This window comes from Lagenorhynchus albirostris, chromosome 6 (genome assembly GCF_949774975.1).
Source record: "Lagenorhynchus albirostris chromosome 6, mLagAlb1.1, whole genome shotgun sequence".
NCBI classification, from domain to species: domain Eukaryota; kingdom Metazoa; phylum Chordata; class Mammalia; order Artiodactyla; family Delphinidae; genus Lagenorhynchus; species Lagenorhynchus albirostris.
This window is the reverse complement of record NC_083100.1, coordinates 11,706,528-11,729,533: the sequence shown is the minus strand read 5'-3', so window position 1 is coordinate 11,729,533 and position 23,006 is coordinate 11,706,528. Positions and strand designations below refer to the sequence as shown.

The 23,006-nt window shown below is 42.0% G+C and overlaps 1 protein-coding gene across 6 annotated transcripts in view; it reads left to right on the top strand.

Annotated features, from left to right (window-relative positions):
* The window catches only part of RHBDD1 (rhomboid domain containing 1), a 111,920-nt gene that overhangs the window by 69,350 nt on the left and 19,564 nt on the right, over positions 1-23,006 (top strand). The gene's annotated exons all lie outside the window — the stretch shown is intronic.

Sequence of the window (23,006 nt, the reverse complement as noted above, 5' to 3'; positions counted from 1 at the left end):
TCTCACCTGGTTGTGATATTTTATGGCCCATCCTGGTGAAAATGCCATGTGCACCTGAAAAGAATGTGTGTTCTGCTCTAGTTGGGTGGAGTGTTTTACAAATGTTAGTTAGATTAATTGAGTTGATAGTGTTGCCCAGATCTTCTAATCCCTATGGATTATCTTGTCTACTGAGCACTGTGAGTATTGTGAATTATATAGAATTACTGTGAGTAATACTGAGTAGGTACTGTATGGTCCCCTCAGTGCATCAAAGACTTCGAATTCCTCTAATGTTACCTTGTTTTTAGGGTGGGGGCTGATTTGCCAGAGTGCCTCTCAATGTCTACTTGAACTTCAGTTGTAAGTCTTTGTGCTGCAGCTGGGATAGGTACTCCATCCCCTCTGTCGCCCCTCCCCCGGTGGCACACTGCTATTACTTGTTAGCCTGTGTTTTTTAGTTTGGTGGTGGAGACCAGTGCCGGGGGGTGCCCTGATTAAGCCTTAGTCCACGCAGTCACTGTGTCCCTCGGTTTGGAGGTGTGGCCTTCTCAGTATCCCTGCCCCTCTCCACAGTTTAGAGGGTTTTTTTCTTTTTCTCCTCTTCCCTTCTCTAAGCTGCAGGAGGTTTTCACCATTTCCTTAAGGGAAACTTGGCTTTCGCCTTTCTCCCAGGCATTTAAGTCTTTTGTTCCTTAGGGACGATAGGGAAGAAGGATCTAGGCAGCCTTTCATGCAGACCTTTCCTGCAGTGGCTGCTGTTCTTTCCCTCAGGACTGTGCCAGGAATGACAGAGGACAAAGGACACTTTCTCTGGGCTCATATATGTCTTTTGCAAGGGCCACATGAGGTCCTGAGAAGAGCCTGAAAGTGGGTGTGAATTCCTTTGTACTGCATCTCCCAGTATGTTCCGTGTTATATATTCTATGAATAGAATCTTGCCAGCTCACACTCAGCCTTTAGCAGTTTAACAGTTTTGGCTGAATTCTTTTTGTTAGTGTCCAGCAGAGTCTGTCCTAGGTAAGCAAGTGTTCCTATGCTGTTTTAGACTTCTGTCTAGTTGGCTGCCCTACTGCCTCAGCTTTCTGTTGGGTTCAGGAAAAGGTATTGATTTGCAGATTGTCCAGCATTCATGTTTATTATAAGGATAGTAGTGATGCTTTTTCCTGTTTTCTACATCTCAGTTTGAATCTGTCATTTACTAGACATAATCTGTCTAGTAATTTATTTATTGGCTTTTTTAAAAAAGTGTGATCATTCCCTCATGAAATAGGTAGAATCTATAGTCCTTTTTTTAAAAGGCTAGGTAAATGCTTAATTCTTTCTCTTTGATTCCCAGTTTTCAGAGTAAGAAGTTAGTGTAATAGTCATCAATAATACTGAGATTTGAAAGAGCCAACTAATAGAAATTCATTTGGTAGAATGCCAGTCCAGAAAGAGACATCCAGCACCAATTAGTTTCTTTAGTTCAATATATTGGAAGAGTAAATTAAAGAATCAAGGTAACAACTTTTTTAACCTCAGAATTTGCTGTTGTCATATTTCTTAATAGTACCTGGCCATAATTATAAGTCCTAAAGCTCATGCCAGGAATAATAATACCAAAGTAGCCTTTGTAGAAGAAATATCGAAATTCCTATTATTTCAAGAAGCTTGCACATTTACTACCATTAACAGAAATCTTGTCTTGTTCTGTTGGCAGTCTCAGTTCTTACAAACGAATCCAAGAGGCAGCTGATACCACAATAATAGAAAAATTTTGGACGAGAGCCATCTCCTTTCTTTGAGTCAAAAGGCAGATGCCAGCTAGGAACATTAGTTCATTGCATTTTCCTCTCCCCTCTCCCCCACGTCCTTCCATGTATAATTTGTGCCCTTTTTTTTTTTTTTTTTTTTAAATAGCCTGCCACCAAGTTCAGCGGGTGGCTGGGTACAAAGCTGTGTCCTTTTCAACTTCTATCTGCCAGTCTGGAGCATGTGTACTGGTTAAAACTGGAAATCCTTGTGACATGTGGAGTAACGTGTGCTGCTTTTCTTAGACTCTTCTGAAAGGCAAATGGCCACAATCACACTTTGGCTCTCTTGTGAAAATCAAGCAGAGTTGTCACCCACTCCCCACATTGTACAGTTGGGGTTGCTGGCTAGCCATATGTGAAGCTGTGGTGGGACATACGACAAAGGTCTTGGCTTCAGAATGAAACTGGTTGCTGCTTTGTCTCTAAGTCTTTACATGTAAAATTACCAGGAGAGCCATATTGGAAAAGAGTATCTGGGTTCTGAATTAATATCTAGGGCTTTTATTATTAAAAGATCACTTGACAATATCTTTGAATCCTGTTTATAGGCATATATGTTCATAGGGGCCAATTCAGATACATTTTAAATAAAAAGCAGAAAGAGAATTTATTTTAACTGTGTTGTATATTTTGCTTTTTATTGAGGCTACACCAAGGTAAATAAAAATGACATCTGTCTTGTTTATTGTTGTATGAAAAATTTTGAAAAAAATGGAATAAATTATGTACATGTTCTTTTAATCTTTCATTGTGTGGTACAAAGAGAAAAGGATGGGAATTCAGTGGTCTGAGCTTCAGTCCTGGAATATCAGTGAACTAACCTTACTTGAGGTGTGAGTCACTGGATCTGATCAGACCTTTGTTTTATTATTATTTTTTATAATAAGAGAGTTGAACTGGGTCCTCTTCAAAGCTTATTCCTCTTCCATTCTGTGGTAATGGACTGAGCAGGACGGGCGTAGCTAGAAAGAGATGCGGGTATTGAGAAATGTCAGGAATATTGGCGAGTGTTTGTCATCTAGGTCTCAGGGCTGACGGATGAAAGATCATTTCTGGAAGATAAATTCACACAGCTGTCTAAGGCAGATCTAAATTGATAAATACATGCATTTGATGGTGGTATCTGCGTCAGTTGCATGATTATTTGAGCCTTCACTGGCCCAGTGCAGGCATAATGCAGTTGGCGATTTTTAACATATGCAAATGATCACGGCCGGCCTGCTTGGCTTTGCAGGCGTGTTGCAGGCCAGGACAGAGAGGTACAGCTCATTCCATGTGACCACTTCTTTTTTTAAAGTAATTTGGTGTGTTTTCCCCCAGGAAAACGTTCTCTGTAATGAAAAAGCGCCATCTGCCAGATTCCCTAAAAGCAGTTTCATTGCAGAACACTTCCTTTGGATTATAGGTTCTTACTCCCTTCTCTCTACGTTGGAGATATTCATTTCAGTGAGTAAAGTTTGATATTTGAGACTGTATCTAGATGTGAAATTGTGCATATAAAGAAATGTAAATACATGATGTTTCAAACCTGCAAAAGAACATGTGAATATATCCCAGTCAGGAAAAGAAATAATAAAATAAGTGGACCAGAGTTCTGTTTAGGTCCCTATTGGGAAGGAGCAGGCTTCTGTGGAGGTTTTATACCTAAAAAGATTAACTGTAGCTCAGCCGCTGCTAAAATAATAAAGATAATGATACATGAAATTGAAACATATTTGAGAAATTAACATTAATAGCTCTCTGTGAATTTATAATTTTTCCTCCGGCTACCTAACCCCACAATCACCATTTATTGAAAGGGATCATTCAGATGCTAATGAGTAGATTTAGCAATAAAAGTATACACAAACCTCTAATGAATTAATCCCACCTACCCATGTCCCCTTCATCTTCCCCCACACGTGGACCCTGTTTTGTGGACTACCAAGTCTTGATGGTTCCGGAAATATTACCTCGCACACTCATCATGTTGCCCTGGATCATTATTCATTCTGTTCCTCAGGAAATCCCAGTTGGAGCCTCTTGTTTGTGTCTGGTGCTGTTAAGCACTGCAGGGTACGGAAATGAGTAAATCTTGTTCTTTGCTATCAAACCAAAAACCTTGTTCTTTCTGCTGAACGACAGGAGGTTTTAGTGACTGACTGACTTCACTTCAGCTACCCAATATATTAGATTTAGGAAAGAGATACAGTAACTTTTGAAATGAGCTGATCACTTTACTTAACCCATCTATGAAATTCTCTGCTTCAGCAACTATGATTCCCTAAGTTATGTAAGAATTTTAGAGAATATCAAGTTTACTAATATGATGATTTGGATACTCAGGTCATCTATACAATTTTTAATCTCGAAGTTATTGAGGTGTATATTCAGTGTTTCATAAGATCAAACTTAATTGGAGAAAACTATTAATATAGGTGTGATTAAGAAACTCCATTTCATAAAATGTTTTAATTAGGAAGAGAGATGTCTAATAGTGCGTTAAAATTATAGTGGATTTTACATTCTTATTAATCAAACAATTGAGGGTGTGAAGAGGTTTCTAATTCTCTGTGTCTGTACTAAAATATGAAACCAAACAAAACAGTATCTATTTTTTTATTTTTGAGCTGAAGGCCCAGACTTTGAGACGTTATTTCATAGACTCAGTAGTTGATATTTTCAGTGAATAAAATTTTATTCTTTTTTATTTGAACCTTTCTAATTCCTTTCTAAGCATTGTAAGTACAGATAACGTATACCACCTAACTTTAGCATATAATTTTAAGCACATAACTGCAGTCTTGGGGAGGGACCTATTGTTTGAATCCTTTGCTTAATTTACTTAAATTACTTTTTAAAGTAGATAATGAGACAAGGCTGAACCATTTTCAAACATAACTGGCACTGAGAGTGACCTTAGAGGTCAGCATATCTGACACCTGATCTTACTCAATGAGGAAACAGACTCGGAGAAGTCAAGAGACTTAATATCCCATCATTTATATCTATGGCCCAATTACTGTGGACGGTGTCCTGCCCTGGGGATGCTGTTGTGATGTAGGTTGGGTTCCCCAGGCATGAAGAGCCTGGGGGTCAGGACCTTCCTGGAAGGTGCTAGATTGGATCCACGTTTCCTTGGGCTCCTGTGTGTCATTACAGTCACTCAAGAGCAGAGTTGAACCCCTGAATTAGCTCCCACATCCGCCTTCCAGGCTGGCTGCAAATGGACTCTCAGCTTTCTCCTACCGCAGGGACAGAGTGCTCTGGTCTTCAGAAGGAAGGGAGGCAGGTGATGACGTGTGTGAGACTGCTCTGATGTGTGTGTGCTAACCCCTGTTAGATGCGTGCTGTGGTTGCCGTGCGATTCTGCTTTTGTTTTGCCATGGGAATAAGCAGCACTCAGCTCCTTTTCAGGAAGTCCTCCCTGAATTCCAGATGTCCCGGGGTGGACAGTGCTGAGGGCCTGAGACAGGTGATGATGGGTCCCTGAACTCGGTTATTATGGTCTTTCAGAATTTGGATAAGCATTTGTCCTGCTGGTTATAAAAGCAGAATACATTCACGGTGGAAAATAATCAATACAAATCACCAAAAAGAAGACAAAAAGTGACCCATAACCCCACCACCCGGAGAAAAACCACATCACATTTGAGGTGTGTCCTTGCAGCTACCCATAATACAGGCACCCAGAAGAAACCACTGTAACTAAATGTTCTGGTGAATTCTTTCCAGGTCAACAAGCAGTACCTCTTCCCTCGTGGTTACTGTGCTAGGAAGGTTCACATCCCCTCACAGAACCCTACGAAATAAGAATTTGTAATTATAGCCATTGTTTTAGATTGGGAAATAGAAGCACAGAGAAATGAAATGGCTGGCCCGGGGTCACGTTCTGAGTGGTAAACACCAGGCAAGAAGGCCAGACTTCTCTATTCCTAGTCGGGGCCTCTTCAGAAAAAGCGCTGCTAGGCTGTCGTGAATTGTCAGTTATGGAAGAGACCAGCATGATCCTGTCTGTAGCCTTCCACATAGTCAGCCCGCATGGCCGAGCTGGAGTTATGTTTGTGTTTTGGGAGGTGGATTGGCCATTACGATCATCCTGAAATCAGAACACTGAAAACTCTTTGGTAGGTGTGGTCACTATAGAACAGTCTTAGCTACGTTTAAAAAGACAGTATTACTTGTAGAATGGCAATGACATTTCTCTTACTGTTGTCCTCACATGATTGGCTAAGTTCTTTTGTTTGGTTGGGTTGTCTTTTTTTTTAAGCAAAAATTCCGGACATTAATTAAAAATTGTGAAATAAATAGTTTGTTTAGGGAAAGAATGCCCTTCTTACACAAGAAACTGGCATCTCAGGTACCTAATAGAACACACACCAAAAAAATGCTTCCTATAGACAATCATAAATAATCTGCTGGGCAATGATTTGTTTCTACCAAAAATCATAGCATATGAGCTTGAAAATACTGTTTTTACTCTGGACAAGTAGTGACATTTGAATTAGGGATATTTGCGTTGTTCATTTAAATAGGACTCAATTTTTCTTCAGTGGCTTTCTTTTTAGAAAAGAAAAGATTCATAACAAAAAAGAATAAATGTGCTTGCACTAAGTGCGCTTTAAGACAGAATTTTATGTGGAGCCACCTATCAATACTACACGTGAGAATTTTCACTGTCGTTTACTCAGCCTCTTGAATCTCACTCAGAGGTGCACGTGTTCATCCGTTTTGTTGTGTTGTTGTGCTAGTGAGAAAAATCAAGTCATATGTTGGTTTCCATTTATTATAGAATCACAAATAGCTTTCAAAGTGGTCTAGTTTCATCACATGGCAGTTCTCCAAGGATTCAAAACTATTTATAATTCTGTTGAACTTCGTTATGGAGAGCCAGATGTGAGAGTCATGCATAATATATATTTATATATCTTCAAGCATCTCAATTAGGGACCAGCAATCTTCCTGTGTCACATCTGTGTTTTTTAAATCTACTTTTGTTGCAAGACAGGACCAAAATTGCACAGCGTTATTAAGATTACTATAAATATTAAGCTGATTAAAATTACATTGTAATCATCTGCTTTGGAAAACTCGCAAATGGCCTAATCATGCCCCAATAGGAAATAGGTGAAATAAATCATGATCTAGAATAATACTTAGCCACTAAAAATAGAAGCAGGTTCACAGTGAGTCAAATGAGCAGGATATAGCAGTAGTCTTAGTAGAAACTCATTTATTTTTGTAAGACCTAGTAAATGTACTATAAAAAAGATTGGAATAATATTTAGCAAAATGCCACTCATCCTTATTTCTCAGAAATAAGATTATGGTGACTTACTTTCTTGTTTTGGCTTGACTCCATTTTCTAAAATGTCTGCAAAATCATGGAGAACCTTTATTAAGAAAAAATATGAAAACCTATGCATTGCTAAAAATATTTAACATTGACCTTCCTCTTCTTTGATATTCTCCACAGTGCCATCCCATCAAGGCATCAGGTCATTTTTTGTAGAGAAATGCAGAGAAAACTACACCTCACACCTTCACCTCCAGCTTCTGTGGGCTACTTATGGTCTGTCAGTGTGTTGAGGGAGATTGCGCAGAGCCGAGCATCCAGACTAGGACCTCGACGTCCTGTCTCCACTTTTCCTGTTTGCTCGTTGCCTTCTTTCCCTTCTCATCTCTACTCCAACCTTCCAGGCTAAAGGTATCCATACACTTTGGGCAAGAAGACCAGGGGTTCCTGTTACTGGTAGCTAGCTCTCCCCTGGCTGCTACAATGATTTCTTTCTTAAGGGTTCCAGAACACACTGGATCCTGTCTTAGTTTGAGGCTGCTTTAGTGCCATGGCACTAGGCATTTCCACTTGACTTTACGGTTTACAAAAGTTAAAGCAGCATACATTTTATCGAGTGCAGTCCTTTCAGATCTGTTCTGCTCCGTCTCACTGGAAGGTGTGAGGTGATTGGCACTCAGCGGTTTGGGTCGCCAAGGAAAGCGGGGGAGTCTGGCATACTTTCTGGGGAGTCTGGCATTGCTTTCATTGTCACCAGAAAGCAATGGGAGTTGACTCTGGAATCATCGCGTCCAGAATTCCCTGCAAATCAATCAAAACAACCCAAAACCCAGTCGTTTTTCATTTTCAGCTCAGTGAGACTAAAGGGAAACAGTTTGCTTTTGGCTCGGGTGATGCTGAAATAAAATGCAGCTGAGCCCACCGCGGTTAAGGGAGAAAAAAGTGTTTCAAATAGGTGTCTTCTAAAAGGAGAGACATCTGTATGGAACACCTGCTGTCTTCATTATAACTTTAAATAAGCTGCGTCTCTGGGGGTTAGAAGGGCCCTTCTTTTGGCACACTGTGCTGTGACAAAGATAAACTTTAAGCCCCAAGTAGTTTACCATTGTGTAGAGGATGCTTTTTGGCGAGACACATGGGGGTGAGGAGGGAAATGAGCCCCTGGCTTAGATAACTCAGGGCCAGCGAGGCCCGTTTTGAGCAGAGCTTTTGACACTATGACGCTTGTCAGGTTGTGACAGTGTTTCCTTACCACTTGGCAGCCCTATTTGCTAATTATTATCGTCTTAATGTTTTATATATCAGGGAAGCATGGAGACAGTGCTTCTTGCTAAGTGGGCATAGCTGTTTCCTGGACTTCTGGCTTTCTTTGTATGCTTTGAGGAAGGGATCTGAACAGTCACTGTGCAGGCCTGTGTTGATGGCTTGTGTCTCTTATGCTTTTGCTTATTATCACAGGACCAGATGGTCTTGCACGTAGGGACACGGGTGGGTAGAGGGAAAGAGCACCAAGGAATGCCTTTCTCGGAGAGCCTTTCAAACCAGTTGGCATTTGGGCAGTTTCCAGTCCAACCAAGAATGATTTCCATAAGCGGTAGCCGTGAAAACAACCTTGTGGCCCCCGAAGATAATATTTAATCAGCGATGTGGTTCATCTTATTAGCCTGAGGGGGAAATAACTCACCACCAAATTCTACCATGTAATAGATGGGATTGTTTGAAACCCATATCAGAACATCTGCTGTTTTTTAACTGTGCAAACCTAATGCTTTGTCCCCCTAAAGCAGCAGCAGTTGTACAGCTGCTGTGTACCCTGTATCTCTTAGACCTTGACACCAGACAAGGGGACATCTTCAGAGTTAATGAGCAATTAGGATGTTCTTTCCTGTCAATTAACTGGCAGAATAATGAGATCAAATGAGCACTGTCCTTAAAAACACCCAGACTTGTGTTTTCTAAAAAGGGTGTCTTTCTCTGCTGTTTTAGTTATATGAATAGACAAACAACTATTTAACATGGAAATAAATTAAATATTGCACCTACAGCAAACAGAAGAGAGAGGTATTCAGACAGGATACTCTTTATTCGAAACTCAGAATTCACAGGTTTTCCTCTTGAGTGACTGTAATGACGTCATAACATCTGCTATCACCTTAATTATCTTAAAGATTGGCAGGCAAATATTTAGGGAGTGAGCATCCTTTCTCATATGAATGAATGTATCATATCTAAGTTTGGGGCAATCGAGGTATTGATCCTAAATTTGAATTAGTGGGCTCCAGACCATGCGCCATCTAAGGATTTTGGTCTTTCCCTGAATGTGATGAGAAGTTAGTGAAGGGTGTGAACAAAGGGGCAAGGGAAGCAGAGAAAATGGGCAAAGGCCCTGAGATGAGAGGGTGGCCCATTGTAGGTACTGCGATAGTTGTGGCTGCAATATATTTTTCATTGTCGGACCAGAGTGGCAAGATGGGTGGGAATCAGGTTGTGAAAGGCCCGGTATGTTGTTTTTAAGGGTTTTGTACTTGACCCTGGAAACAGGGGAAACCATTGAGACTTTTACGTAGGGAGGGCAATAAGATGAAATCTGGCTTTTAAGCTCACTCTGCTGTGTGTGGGGATTGGGTTGCAGGGAGAGAGATGGAATTTGAGTGAGTTCCAGCACACCAGGCACCATTATAAGTGACATGTATGCATGTTTAGTGTGTGTGCATGTGTATGCACATGAGTGTGTATGTGCGTGTGTGTTCACTCAATCCAACAACCACCAATGCAGTGTTACTGTTTACCCATTTCAGAGAAGAGACTAAACCGAAGGAAGGCAAACTGTGGTCCCATAGCTAATAAGTGACAGAGCTGAGATTTGAGCACAAGGAGTCTTGGTTCCAGAGTCTATATACTTATTACCCATGACGTCATTTTGCCTTTCATATTGTACTGGTATGGTCATCATCATAATAATTTAATTAATAATTAATATAATTAATCTAAATGCTACTAGTATTTTACTAGCTTAGTGAACTTTTTTTTGTATTCATACTCATTCCTATTGGAATGAAATTAGAAATTTTAGTGAGTTAGAGTTTTCTGTAAAATATTCATCAGAAAGTTTCAAATTAAGTTTTTCAAGTAGAGGTTATTAATGACTTCTTGGTCAACTTTAAACTTCCTATGGGAATTTCTACTGCAGATTTCATGGTTGAGTGTTTTCAGGGCCTTCAGTGGAGACCTGTGAAAGTCTAGGGAACATGAAATCCCCAGCTGTTTTCCAGCCCCCAGGTAACACTCAGCTAACTATAGAGAGAATACTCCAATTCAATGGAAAGTTAGAAAAGACCATATTAAATGAAGGAGAATGGACATTTATGAAAGCTACAGCTCACTGACATAAAGGAGAATTAAATTTATTCGAGCAGTGACCTCACTTGATTTCTGAAAAAAGAATAACCATTGATGTGCAGTGTGTTTCAGTAAATGAATGGTGGGTGCATCCAAGGCCTGTAGGACAATGAAAGGCCAAGCATATAGTTAACCAGCATTTGTTAAGTAACTAGAGGAGGGGTTTCAGAGATTTTGGTAGTTCTCAGTCCTGGCTTCCTGTTACAGTCACCTGGGGAGCTTTTAAAAATGATCAGTGCCGGGGCTTCCCTGGTGGCGCAGTGGTTGAGAGTCCGCCTGCTGATGCAGGGGATGCGGGTTCGTGCCCCGGTCCGGATGGTACTTAACAGGATTAAAAAATTGATTAACCGGCCTTAATTTAAAATTGTCTTATGGTAGTTATTTTATGGTAGTTATCAGGTAAAGTTTACCTAGCCAGCCGGAACAAGCTTTGCCTATCAAGAATTTGATGACTGTGTTTTTAAATATATGTAAAGGTGGGAGGAAGGAAAAAAAGTAGGAAGAGCTTAGAGTCTGTTTCCCCCGCAGTCTGTGATGAAGCCCTTTGCAGCCTGGCGTTCACGCCTTGACACAGTGTGGGCTTCGCAGCCATTCAGGCCCCAGTTGGAATCCCAGCTGTCTTTCCTTCACCAGTGAACAAGGTAATTAGGGGATTTATGGGGATTCTGTGGCTGGGGAGTTAAACCCTCCTCTTGGGGCTGTGGTGACGGCCGCTTGAGACAGGGCATGAGGGCACCCTTCCCAGAGAAGGCCCTCGATAGATCCTCTTCATTTCCCTTTCTCCTCTTTCACATGTGCTCTCTCCACTCATCTTAGGTCACTCACTAAAATTTTTCTTTTGGCATTTATTTCCATGTCTCAGAGATTCCTCCAAAAAGATAATAATGGTAATGAATGCTTAAGCACTAATATTTAGCAAGCCTCTTTTATATACCAGGCACAGCAAGTGCCTTTCATGCATTTTTTTAAATTTACTTTTTGCAAGGACTCATGAGGTAGGGCACAATTGAAGCTTAAAAATTAAATGTAATAGGCCTGGATTCATACCTCGACTCTATCTGACTCCAAAGCACTGCGTCCTGTTCCAAGGATCTCGTTCTTGGAGCTCGAAATTCTGTTTCTGCTGCCATCCCAGGTGATGATTATGAAAACAGTAACAGCCAGCACGTAGCTTGTGCTGGGCACCGCTCTAAGCCCTTTATATATGTTGACATTTAAGGCTCACCACAGCCCTCTACAAGTTCTATTGCTGTCCCCATTTTTCAGATGAGCAAACCAAGGTGCAGAGAGGCTTAGTAACTTGTCCACTTACCCAAGGTCACACAGAGTTAAAACTGGGTCTCAAACTCTAGTTTTTAATCCCCCAGCTGTCCTTCCCGTTTCACTTAAGCAGTTCTCAAAACTTGTTTTACACTAGATCTCAGACTAATCAAAGACGAGACAGGAACTCTCTCTTGCTCAACTTAACCATCCCTGCTACTCTACTTTTCCAGTAACTTGCAGAATTTTTTCCTTATTCTTGCTACAGTCCTTCTAAAGTAGTGATATATTGAATATTTCGTCCAAACGCTAAACCAAGAATAATGCCTAAGCAAGGAAGAACAAATTCATTAACTAGGAATCCATTTACAGTCAATCCCCAGGGCTCACTGTGCAGTCAGTGCTTCTGCATCATTTAGAGTTGCTAATAAATGAAGGTCTTTGCATCTTTCCAAGTGTCTTCATATTTACCAGTCTCGTATTTTACCATAGGAAGCGGCTTCAACAAGCATATTCATGTGTTGACAGTTCTAATTAATACAAGTAATTAGTCCTGACAGTAGAACTGTGAAAAGAAGACCCATTCATAAATTTGCTAATTATGTCACTCTGCTCAGAATTTAATTGCAGTCTAGTCTTTAATCATTTCTGTATATGGGCAAAAGGCCAGCTCACTAAATTCTTCAGACTTTCACATTTACTTCTGATAAAGGAATTTTGTCAAAGTTAATTTATCTTTGGAACCTAATATTCCAGTATGCAGGAATTGGTGAAGAACAGAGCTCCTTCTGGAGAGAAATAAACAGGAGAATGGGAAAAACCAGGCAAGGAAGGAAGGAGGTAGGAAGAAGTCATCGAGGGCATCCATATGCTTTCCTACATATCTAAGTCTACAAGGTTTTGTGCACTAATATATTGATGTTTTTCTAAAAACTAAGGTAGTTTTATTTAGGCTGTTGGTATATTTGTGGTACAGAAAATTTGAAGACAGTTTGTTACTTGGATCCCAAGTTGAGCCCTCCTCTCTCTGATGTAAATAGTGTACATTTGCAGGCATGTTTGTTCTGGAGCAGGGTTTTTCAACCTGAGCACTATTGACATTTGGGGCTGAATAATTCCTTGTTGGGGTGGAGCTGTCCTGTGCATTGTGGGATGTTGAATAGCGTCCGGCCTCTACCCACCAGATGCTCATGCACCCTTCCTCCCAGTTGTGACGGCCAAAAGTACCTACAGACATTGCCAGTTCTCCCTTAGAGGGCAAAATCTGTTGAGAACCACCACACCAGAGGGTAAGTTTAGTTGATAAAGAATCAGGTAAACTTGTGTATAGGACACTTACATAGAATCAGTTATAGCAAAATCAATAAAATCAAGCACATCACTTGGAAGTGATTTAGTGGCAGGAAATCCAGATTTGGAATGATATTCCTTGAATTTCAGTACCTCCTTCTTACCTTTTCAATGTAAAGGTCCCTCTGGTTCTCTTTGATAGCAAGTAGGGTGGCACTTGGTACCCTGGTAGTAGAGTGGTTGTATCTAAAACTCCTTTGCTTCTTGTGTTAAATACACTGGGCTCTTAGCTTTCATGGACTTAGTATGTAGTGTTTCGACCACTTTTAGGTGACCTTAAAGTTCTGGGTACTCAGCTGCAGGTGTTCTTTGTTCCCCTTTCCAGTCCATTAATTCCTTCCCTTCTTGTCTTACTTGCCTCCATCCAGTGCTTAGATTTCCAGTCCTTTGTTTCAGTTACTCTCTTACAAATACCTTCCATGCCCTTGTTGCTCAGTCCTTTGTCCACCTATATGGAAAAATTCCACAGACTTAGATGAGCCCAGCCACTAGGCTTCTCGGACCCTGCACCTGGCAGCTGAGCCCAATTGGAGACTGTGCCCCAACAGAGTAAACTGAGTCTATTACAAATGATATCAACATCTCACCTGTCCTCGACTCCCCCCAAAAAATAGAATCCACCTGTAGGTAATGCCCTCAGCGTCCCATGATGAAAACTACAAACTTACCTGTATCCACCCCCATACTGAACTTGTCCCTCCTAATAGCTGGGCAGGGAAGTCTCTTTCCTCTTACCGAAAGCTAATCCTTTCCCTGTCCTAACTTCTCAGGAAAAGCTCTTGGTACTGATTATCCCCCTTTCCCTCTGTCTTCAGCTTCTGAGTGTTTACCAGATCCTTCCTGTCAATATTGAAACCTACTCGAGTCTCTTTCCACACTCATCCCCAAAGAGAGAGAGACCAACAGCACAACTGCCTTTCATTCACCACCTTTCCTTTCCACTTACGGTCTGCAGAGTCTCCACTTCTTCAGTCATGCTGCTGACCCCCTTTACTCTCATGAAACCGTTCTAGCCAAGTTCCCCAGCGGCCTCAATGTTGCTAAGGCCCGGAGACACTTCTCTTCCCCAGGTTTACTTAACATAACTATCCACTCCTTGAAACCCTCCTTTTTTCTACCCTCCTGGCTTTCCCACTACTGCTCTGACCTCTTTCCTTGGTCTCCTTTGCAGGCTCACCCGCCTCTACTCTACCTTGGAATATCAGTTTTCCTAATGACTTCATTCTTGGACCTCTTTTCTTAAGGCTTTAGTTACGATTTATACTTCAAATTTATCTTCCCAGCCCAGATCTCTTTCTGAAATTATATCAATATATAAATGAACTCAAGGACATCTCAAATGCAGCATGTACTTACCTTTTCCACCTCCCCAACTTGTTCCTCGTCAGGTGTTACCTCCTGGGTGTTGTCAGTAACCAGGTGATCTTGATGGTAAGTCAAAACATGTCTCAAATCCACATCCGCTAGTCTGGGCCACTGTTACGACTGGACAGTGGGAGGTGAGGACAGAGAGGTTTAAGAGCCAGGTCACACAAGGCCTTTTAGGCCGGCAGAAGGACTTTGGTTTCTCTCTAAGTGAGATGGGAGCCTTTAGAGGGTTTTGAGCACAGAGTATCATAATTTAACTTAATTTCTTAAAGGCTCACTGGGGCTACTGTGTTGAGAATAGTCTGTGGGGCAGCATAGTGGGGTGAATGCTGACCCCCAAAAGAGCTGTGCCCCCAGAGCCTTAGAATGCAACTGTATTTGGAGTAAGAGTCTTTGCAGATGTAATGAAAATGACACTGGCAAGGTGAGATCATCCTGATGAGGGCAGGCCCTAAACCCAATGATAGGTGTGCTGATGAGAGAGGGCAAAGGAGAAGATAGACACAGAGGGATAGGCCATGTGAAGACAGAGGCAGAGGGTAGCAGCAGGAAGACCAGTTAGGAGCCTGTTGCAGTAACCCAGGCAAGGGAGGACCACAGCTCCCACCCGGACGGCAGCCGTGGAGGAGGTGCGTGGTGGTTAGCTTCTGGGTACATTTCGGAGGTAGAGCAGAAGGATTCTTTGACAGAATGGTGGGGATTGTGAGAGAAAGAGAAGTGAAGGGGGAATAAAGTTTTGGGCTGAGGGCACTGGAAAGTTGGAGTTTCCATTAACCTGAACATGCAGATAGAGCAGGTTTGCAGGGAAAAAAATGGAGTTCAGTCTTGGACCTGGAGAGAGTGACAAGTTTATGAGAGTTCCACGTGGGGATGGAGTAGGTAGTTCTGTATGAGAGCAGATGACAGGTATGGTCTGGAAATAAAAATCTGGTAGTCATCGGCATGATACAAGTGGTATTTAAATTCATGAAAGTGGGTGGAATCGCCAAGGGAGTGAGTAAAGATGGAGAAGAGGGTCAAAGCCTGAGCACTGGGGTCTCCAACATAAAGAGGTCAGAGAGAAAAAGAGGGACCAGCAAAGGAGAGGGAGAAGAAGGAACCAGTGAAGCAGGGTGGAAAACTGGAGAAAAAGAGAGCAGGTGGTCTTAGAAGACAAGAATCTTTTTCTAGGAGGAAAGAGTGTCCATCTGTGCCAAATGCCCCAGTGGTCCCAGGCAGATGAGGACTTGAGAAATGATCCGTGGATTTAGCAACACGGAGGTTAGCAATAGCCTTGCCAGGAGCTCTTTCAGGAAGTGAACAGTTGATGGTGCAATATAGACCCTACTTTTGTCCTTTGTTCCACCAGAGTTAAAACAGAGGCCCTGAGCTTCTAAAGGCTTTGAGCTTCTTAATCCCCACCGCCACCCCTGTGAAAGAATAAAAAGAAGGATTCTGGGCTTCCCTGGTGGCGCAGTGGTTAAGAGTCTGCCTGCCGATGCAGGGGACACATGTTCGTGCCCCGGTCCGGGAAGATCCCACGTGCCGCGGAGCGGCTGGGCCCCTGAGCCATGGCCGCTGAGCCTGCACGTCCGGAGCCTGTGCTCCACAACGGGAGAGGCCCACGTACCGCAAAAAAAAAAAAAAGGATTCTGATGACTCATGTAGCCTGCGCTACTGCTGCTGGGTTCCCCAGCCTTAGTTTAACTAGTGTTAAATAAATAAGTCCCTGATGCTGCTCATCCTAAGCTACAGAGAATCGCCCACGTGAGAAGCAACGTAATCACAAAGGAACATTTGCCTTTGATTTGGACCATCTGGCCTTGTGCTTTTTCAGTGTCAGGCTAATAATGGAAATTATTTTCCCTGCCTGTAGTACCTGACGTGTGTTGGAGGGGTTTCTCCTAGGGGTCCCTCTCAGCGGCTCCAGAGCATCACTGTCCTATAGAACTCTCTGCAGTGATGGGCATGGTCTTTATCTTCAGTGTCCGACATGGTAGCCACTAGCCACATGTGCTAAGCACTTGGAATGTAGTTAGTACAACTGAGGCACTGCTTTTTTAGTTTTTTTAATTCATTTACATGTGAATAGCCATGTGTCCTAGGTGAGACCCAACAGTCTAGTTCAACGAGCTCTGCAGGTAATTCTCTTACACACTAAACAGAATGGTTTCCTGTGTTTAGAGCTGGGCCCCACCCCCAGAGTTCCTGACTTAATGGGTTTGGGGATGGGGTGTGAGAACTTGACTGGTTAACAGGCTCCCAGGTGACGCTCTGATGCTGGTCTGGGAATCACTTTGAGAACCTGATGTCGAAAATGGACCACCTCTTTGTGAGGCGACCCCAGATCCCCAAGAGTGAATTCCATAAATGCCACAGAACAGATATTTTAAGTCAGGATATCCCAAATGTGCCCTATGAACTTCATGAAAATCTTGCTGTTTTCTCATGATCCAGTAACAAGCAGTGCCTGACTCACTGAGGAGCTCACAACGGGGAGCTGAACCAGCAAGTCTGACGTCTGTGGGGCAGGCCTTCGGGAAGGGCTGGCCGGAACTCTGGGACATGTGCTGAAGCTGCAGTTCATCAGTGGAATTTCTTCTTTGTTGAGGAAGCTTCAGCTTTGCTCTTAGGGGGTTTTCAGCTAATTAATTAATTAATTTCAGCTAATTAATTAATTAATTAATTTCAGCTACCTAGATTAACTAGGATAATCTCCCTTGAAGTCAACTGATTAGATACCCAATCACATCTACCACATACTTTCAGAGCAACACCCCAATCAGTGTTTGACTGAATAATTGGTAACTGTAGCCTAGCCCAACTGATACATAAGAAAGATCATCCTGCTTGGAGATTTAGTGTTCAGGGATCACATCTTGAAAGGTGTGGTATATGTTCTGGTCCTTGAAGAATGGGAGATTCTAGTCAGTGGGGATGAAGGGAATAGGTATTCTAGAGAACATGACTATTAAAAATTATCAAAATAAACAATAGAAGATGCCAAGACAGGAAAGTACAATTGGTATTTGAAGAATGGCTAGTTGTTGCTATATGACCTTTCTCCAAACCTCAGTTTCCTCATCTAAAAATGGGTTAAATACTTGTCATGACTATCCCCCAGAATGGAATGAGGTGATGTTTGAGGGTGCCTTTTGGAAACAGTAAACGCTGTGAATGCTAAGGTTATTTTATAGCCGTGTTGGTGGTGGTAGTATTCGTGTGTGAACTTTGTGTGGTGAAAGAAACCAAAAAGTTTGGGCAGGTAAAACAGAGCCTGATTGTTGTGGGCTCTGTCTAAAATGTGTGTCTTTAATTTTGGGGGAAAAAGTATTTAGTTTCAAATGGATTAATAGGAAATAAAAACATCCCTATATATGCAGTCATACCTGATTGCCGCAAAGATGCGGCAGCCATTTGCTCTCTGCCTCAGATGACTCAACACTTTTTACAGAAGTGGACCTTAGACCACGATTTTTGATGCTTGAGATAGTCGAGGTGAAGGAGAGTCATTTATTATAAAGTTATTGAATATTTTGCCTAAATAGGGAAAGAGAGTTAAACGATTTCCAAGAAAGTTGTTCCTAGGCAATGGCCACTATAGCCTGTTGACTTGGTCATCAAAGAATGCACCAGAGAAGGGATGCCAAAGCGAGTGCCGTCTGACAAACTTCTTTTCTTTTTTTCCCCAGAGCTCTGCTCTACAAACTAATTTTGCCAAGCAAGTTTCTGCTTGATTTTTAAAGCCCTGTGCGTTCTGAAGGAAATTTAAGCCATATGCTCCTGAGTCACTTATGCCCAAGTCATGAAAATGTTATTTGTAAATGTGATTTCATGTTTGAAGCCATTGTAAAGTATTTTTAGTAGATTTTCATTCTTCATCATGCATAATTTTTCTTGGTTTGTTTTCTTGTTTTATTTAAACCCGTTGTATATCAATCATCCTAACACACATCCCGTGGTGAGACACAAAGGAAATCTTGAAGCCAGGAGGGTCTAGTCGTACACATTTGAAGCGGCCAGGTTCTATCTGCAGAAGCTTATAACTGCTATCCCGCTTCCGTTTATGATGTTGTGTCCTGGGCTGCTTTTAACCTGGTCATACCCTGCCCCAGCCCCATCCCAGCCGGCTCCCTAAAAGGGAGCCCATGAAGAAGAATAGGAAAAAGGACAAATAATAGACCCAGACTGCCTCCTAGGATGTATTTCTGTGTTATACCACATGATCCTTTCTTTCCAAAAGTGAGTTCATTTTCCTCTTTTACCTACTAATGTTGCCTGCTGGGAAGATTAAGATATTTCATGAAATGTCTACAAAAGAGAGAAGTAAAATTGACTTTAGGAGCAGTCCACAGCTTTTCATTCTTAGGGCAAAATAGATGATGGTGTCTGCTTAGGGCTGAGCTAATTGAAAAATGGTTTCATTTTTACCAGTGTAAGTGGGGGGGCGGTTTTTTGATTTTTTTGTTTTTCCTTTTTTTTTTAACCTCTGTCTCTTTGGAATCTCACGATACAGGCCAACTTTTATCTTTACATGAAGCGTCCTGGTTTACGTGTGTCTGTCCATCAGAGACACATCTGTGGGCTGCAGAAGGGCACCAGAGCAGCCTTATGTTTAGGGTATGGTAGAGATTTGTCTCTGGTCTGAGCACCAGTTCCCAGGTAGGCGGCAGGTGTAGCATCCGACATGGTAAGAGGCATTTACTACCAGGAGGGGCAAAGACCAAAGGGGTTAAAAGTTTACTTCTCATCACTCTGAGCTTATGAAATACTTTCCCATCTTTTTTTTTTTTTTAACTTGGACCTCAGAACTGCCCCAAAGGCCATGGTTTCTGGTTTTCAGTAGGTTATTTTTTCATGAAGAAAATGAGGCTCAGAGGGGTACTTTCTTAGATATTTCACAAGGTGATTGTGGCTACTGGCGTGTGCCTCTGTCTCCACTACACTAGAAACTCTGAGAGAGCACAGATGTCCTGTCCATCCTGTGGGGACTTTTGAGGACTTATGTGGTCTTTTATTTTTAGAAACCCCACCTCGACCCTGTGTCATTTCACGTGTTGAAACATGTGACAGCCCATCCGTAGTATATAAATATATATTTAAGTAAACGACTATAAATATATATGTCATATTTATGAGTTGAGATATAAATGATTGATATGGTATGTTTCATAGGCATTTAATCAAATACTTATTACTTTTCAGTTTTATAGATTTTTTTTTTTCACTGAGGGAGCCACTTAATTACTTTGAGATCTCAGACGTTTTCACAGGCTTAGTCCCTGAGCACTGTTTCTACAGTGGATAAAGCCATGCCCCTGCTCTTATTCACTTCTGTGCACCCCACACCTATCACAGACCCCCCGGGAAAGTGCTTAATAAATGTCTGTTGGATGAATGATCACCTAATAAGAGAAAGAGTGAAAGAATGAACAAACGAATGAATAATAAGTGGTGAAGTCTGGCTTTATATTAAAGCCCATGTCAGCCCTGGATGGCTATTTCTTTTACACGGCCGTCATGGTGGATGTCCCCCAAGCTGTGCATTCAAAACGTAGTCCTTGTCTTTCTCTCGTTGTTCTTTTCCAAGCCAGTTTCCTCCTCTGTTACAGCTAAGGCACAAGAAAGAACAGGCTACAAGTTATTTGCGTTTTGGTAGCTCTTAGGAAGGAGTAGCTACTTTAGGGTGATAATTCTTTTCTCTGTTTAATTGCTATAGTTTATTTGCTTTGCCTTACAAGTGTGGGATAAATGTGGTTATTATTAATATTCAAATACTCAAATAAGTTTCTTGACAAAACCAAAGAAGTGTTTTTTTGCCTGTCTTTTTTGTTTTGTTTCGAATTCTAAGTGTTTTCTCTCAGGTATTTCTCATTGTGATATCTGTGTTTTCACGAGACGTGACTTTTTTTTAATCCAAGGGTGAATCTTCGTGGTCTGTCTTCAGAGTTCTTGGATTTGGTAGCTATTGAACATGTTGGAAAGCTAGAGAGCCCCCTTCTTATGAAAGAAAGAAATACAAAGGGACTACATGAGAGGGGAGAGAGAGATGAAGATTGTGTAAGAGCCATCCTTTTCTGCCTCAGCCCTGATTTCACCCCTAGAAAAGTGGATCCTCATTTTTCTTATGTAAATGGACACCAGGAGCAATTTCTCCTGTCAGCTCATCTGGATCCCCAGGGTCTCTAGATGGATCTCGCTGGATGGCTCCAGGGCAGACTAGGGCTAAACCAAAAACCTGCAGCGCCCCAGGATGGCTGAGTTTGTGGGTCAAGGCAGGAGCTGGAAATGGTGGAACTTAACCCTCCATCCATGAAAACTCTTTGGGGTTCAGTCATTCAACAAATTCTGATTGGCCACCTGCCTTGGGAATACCACCATGACCAGGCAGACTTGTCTCTGGAGTCCAGACGCTCGATCAAGCTCTTGCTTGAGGTATATTTGAAATGGCTTTGGTTTTTATTTCTCTTTTTTTGGTTGGATTTGGTTGTGTGTGCACAAGTGTCCTTGTGTATTCAAAAGACTGAAGCCTTCAGTTTATAAACTGAAGTTAGAGGGGGGAAGGAAGCCTATAACATAAAAATTGGAAATGTAAAACTTCAGTTTCTCCACTGCTATATTCTTTTTATGTATTTCTTTTAAGATCTCTTGATGGACCTGGGCTTCAAAATAGAGGGATACAGAACCCTTCTTGAGTTTGTGCTACCTCCCTGGCACTACCCTTCCTCATGGGGTTCCTACCTGGACCTCCAACCTAGGCACTCTCGTTCACGTTTGTTATTTTCTTTTTCCAGTGTGTGTGTATGTGTGTGTGTATGTGTGTGTGTGTGTGTGTGTGTGTGTGTGTGTGTGTATAATTTTTTTGATTGTCCTTAAATGATCTTTCTCTAAACTCATCTAGACCATTTAACTTGTGGCAGGAATCCCAAAGTATATTCTCCCCAGAGAAAGAACAAGATTTTCCTGGCATCAATTTAGGGAAATAATTACTCAAGAAAATTGTGTGAGATGTTTTCTTGCACTGGAGATGCTCGTGACTACGAAGTGGTTGCCTGACGGGGGGGACCTCAGGCCTAGTTTTGTCTAAAGAAGTTGGGAAAGTGGTGTTTTCTTTTTTTTTAAATTGAAGTGTAGTTGATTTACAATGTTGTGTTAATTACTGCTGTACAGCAAAGTGATTCAGTTATACATACATATATATATATATATATACACATTTTTAATATTCTTTCCCATTGTGGTTTATCACAGGATATTGGATATAGTTCTCTGTGCTACACAGTAGGACCCTGTTGTTTATCCATTCTACATATAATAGCTTACATCTGCTGACCCCAGCCTCCCACTCCATCCCTCCCCCAACCCCCTCCCCCTTGGCAACCACCAGTCTGTTCTCTGTGTCCGTGATTCTGTTTCAAAGATAGGTTCATTTGTGTCATATTTTAGATTCCACATCTAAGTGATATCATATGGTATTTGTTGGGAAGGTAGTATTTTCATATTCCCTTTGCTACTCAGCTTCCTCATGATTTGCCATTTACCCAAAACTGTCCCCCTTTGAAGATTGGTATTTCTTTATTTAGAGCAAAGTCCATTGCCTTGGGAGTGTTTCCAAAAACAATTCCTAGATATGGCCTCTCACTTTCCCTGCCCAGTCCCCTTTTTTTTTTTTTTTTTTTTTCCCGGCCGCGCCGCATGTCTTGTGGGATCTTAGTTCCTTGACCAGGGATCGAACCCAGGCCCTCAGCAGTGAGAGTGCAGAATCCTAACCACTGGACCGCCAGGGAATTCCCTATTATTGTCTCTTAAGGAGTGACAACCAGAGAAAAACCTTGATGTGCTTCATTCACTGACAAAATCACAGCTGATCATATCTCCCTGGTAACATGTCTGTGAGCCTCAGCACAACTCTAGGGCCAATAAGTAAGAGTATTCTGTCCTAAAACTATAATCCTGACTGTTGCCCCCCTAGCTGCCCACTCCGGAGCATCCCCTTTTGTTCACGTGAACTAGTTGGTAGCACAATGGCTACGTCGCCCACAGTAGACGTGAGGGTTTGGGGGAGGAGGCCCACACTGCCTGGCAGGCTTTCCACAATCTTGACAGATGGACAGCCGGTGTGTTTCTCATCCAGGATGCCTTTTATGCAGCGCTGGGTGTCATAATTTAAGTAAATAGTTAGAATTCTGACCCTCCTATGCCAAACACTCAAAGTTCTAAGCATACTTCGTTGTCAAATTTAAGTCTTAAATTCGGTTTGCAATTAACTGGGCCATTTGCTTGTTGTTGAACCAGGTGGGAGGAGAAGTCGGTCGAGGGACACAGAATTCTTTGGCAGGAGGTTAACAGCCTACCAACTGCACGTTGGATTGTCTGTGGCCTGGCTTCAAAGAGAAGCCACAGTTCTAACACAGTCCAGTTATGTGTTACCTGTGTGGCCGGCTGAGCTGCCAGGTGACCCCTTGTGCTTGAAATCTTGCTGGAGCACCTCTGGCTCCTCTAGGACATTCATTTCCCTGAATTCATATATCAGGTTGCTGTCCCGGGGCAGGGAGAGGGGAGAAGGGAGGGTTAAGAGGGTACCCCCTGGTGCCTTGGTG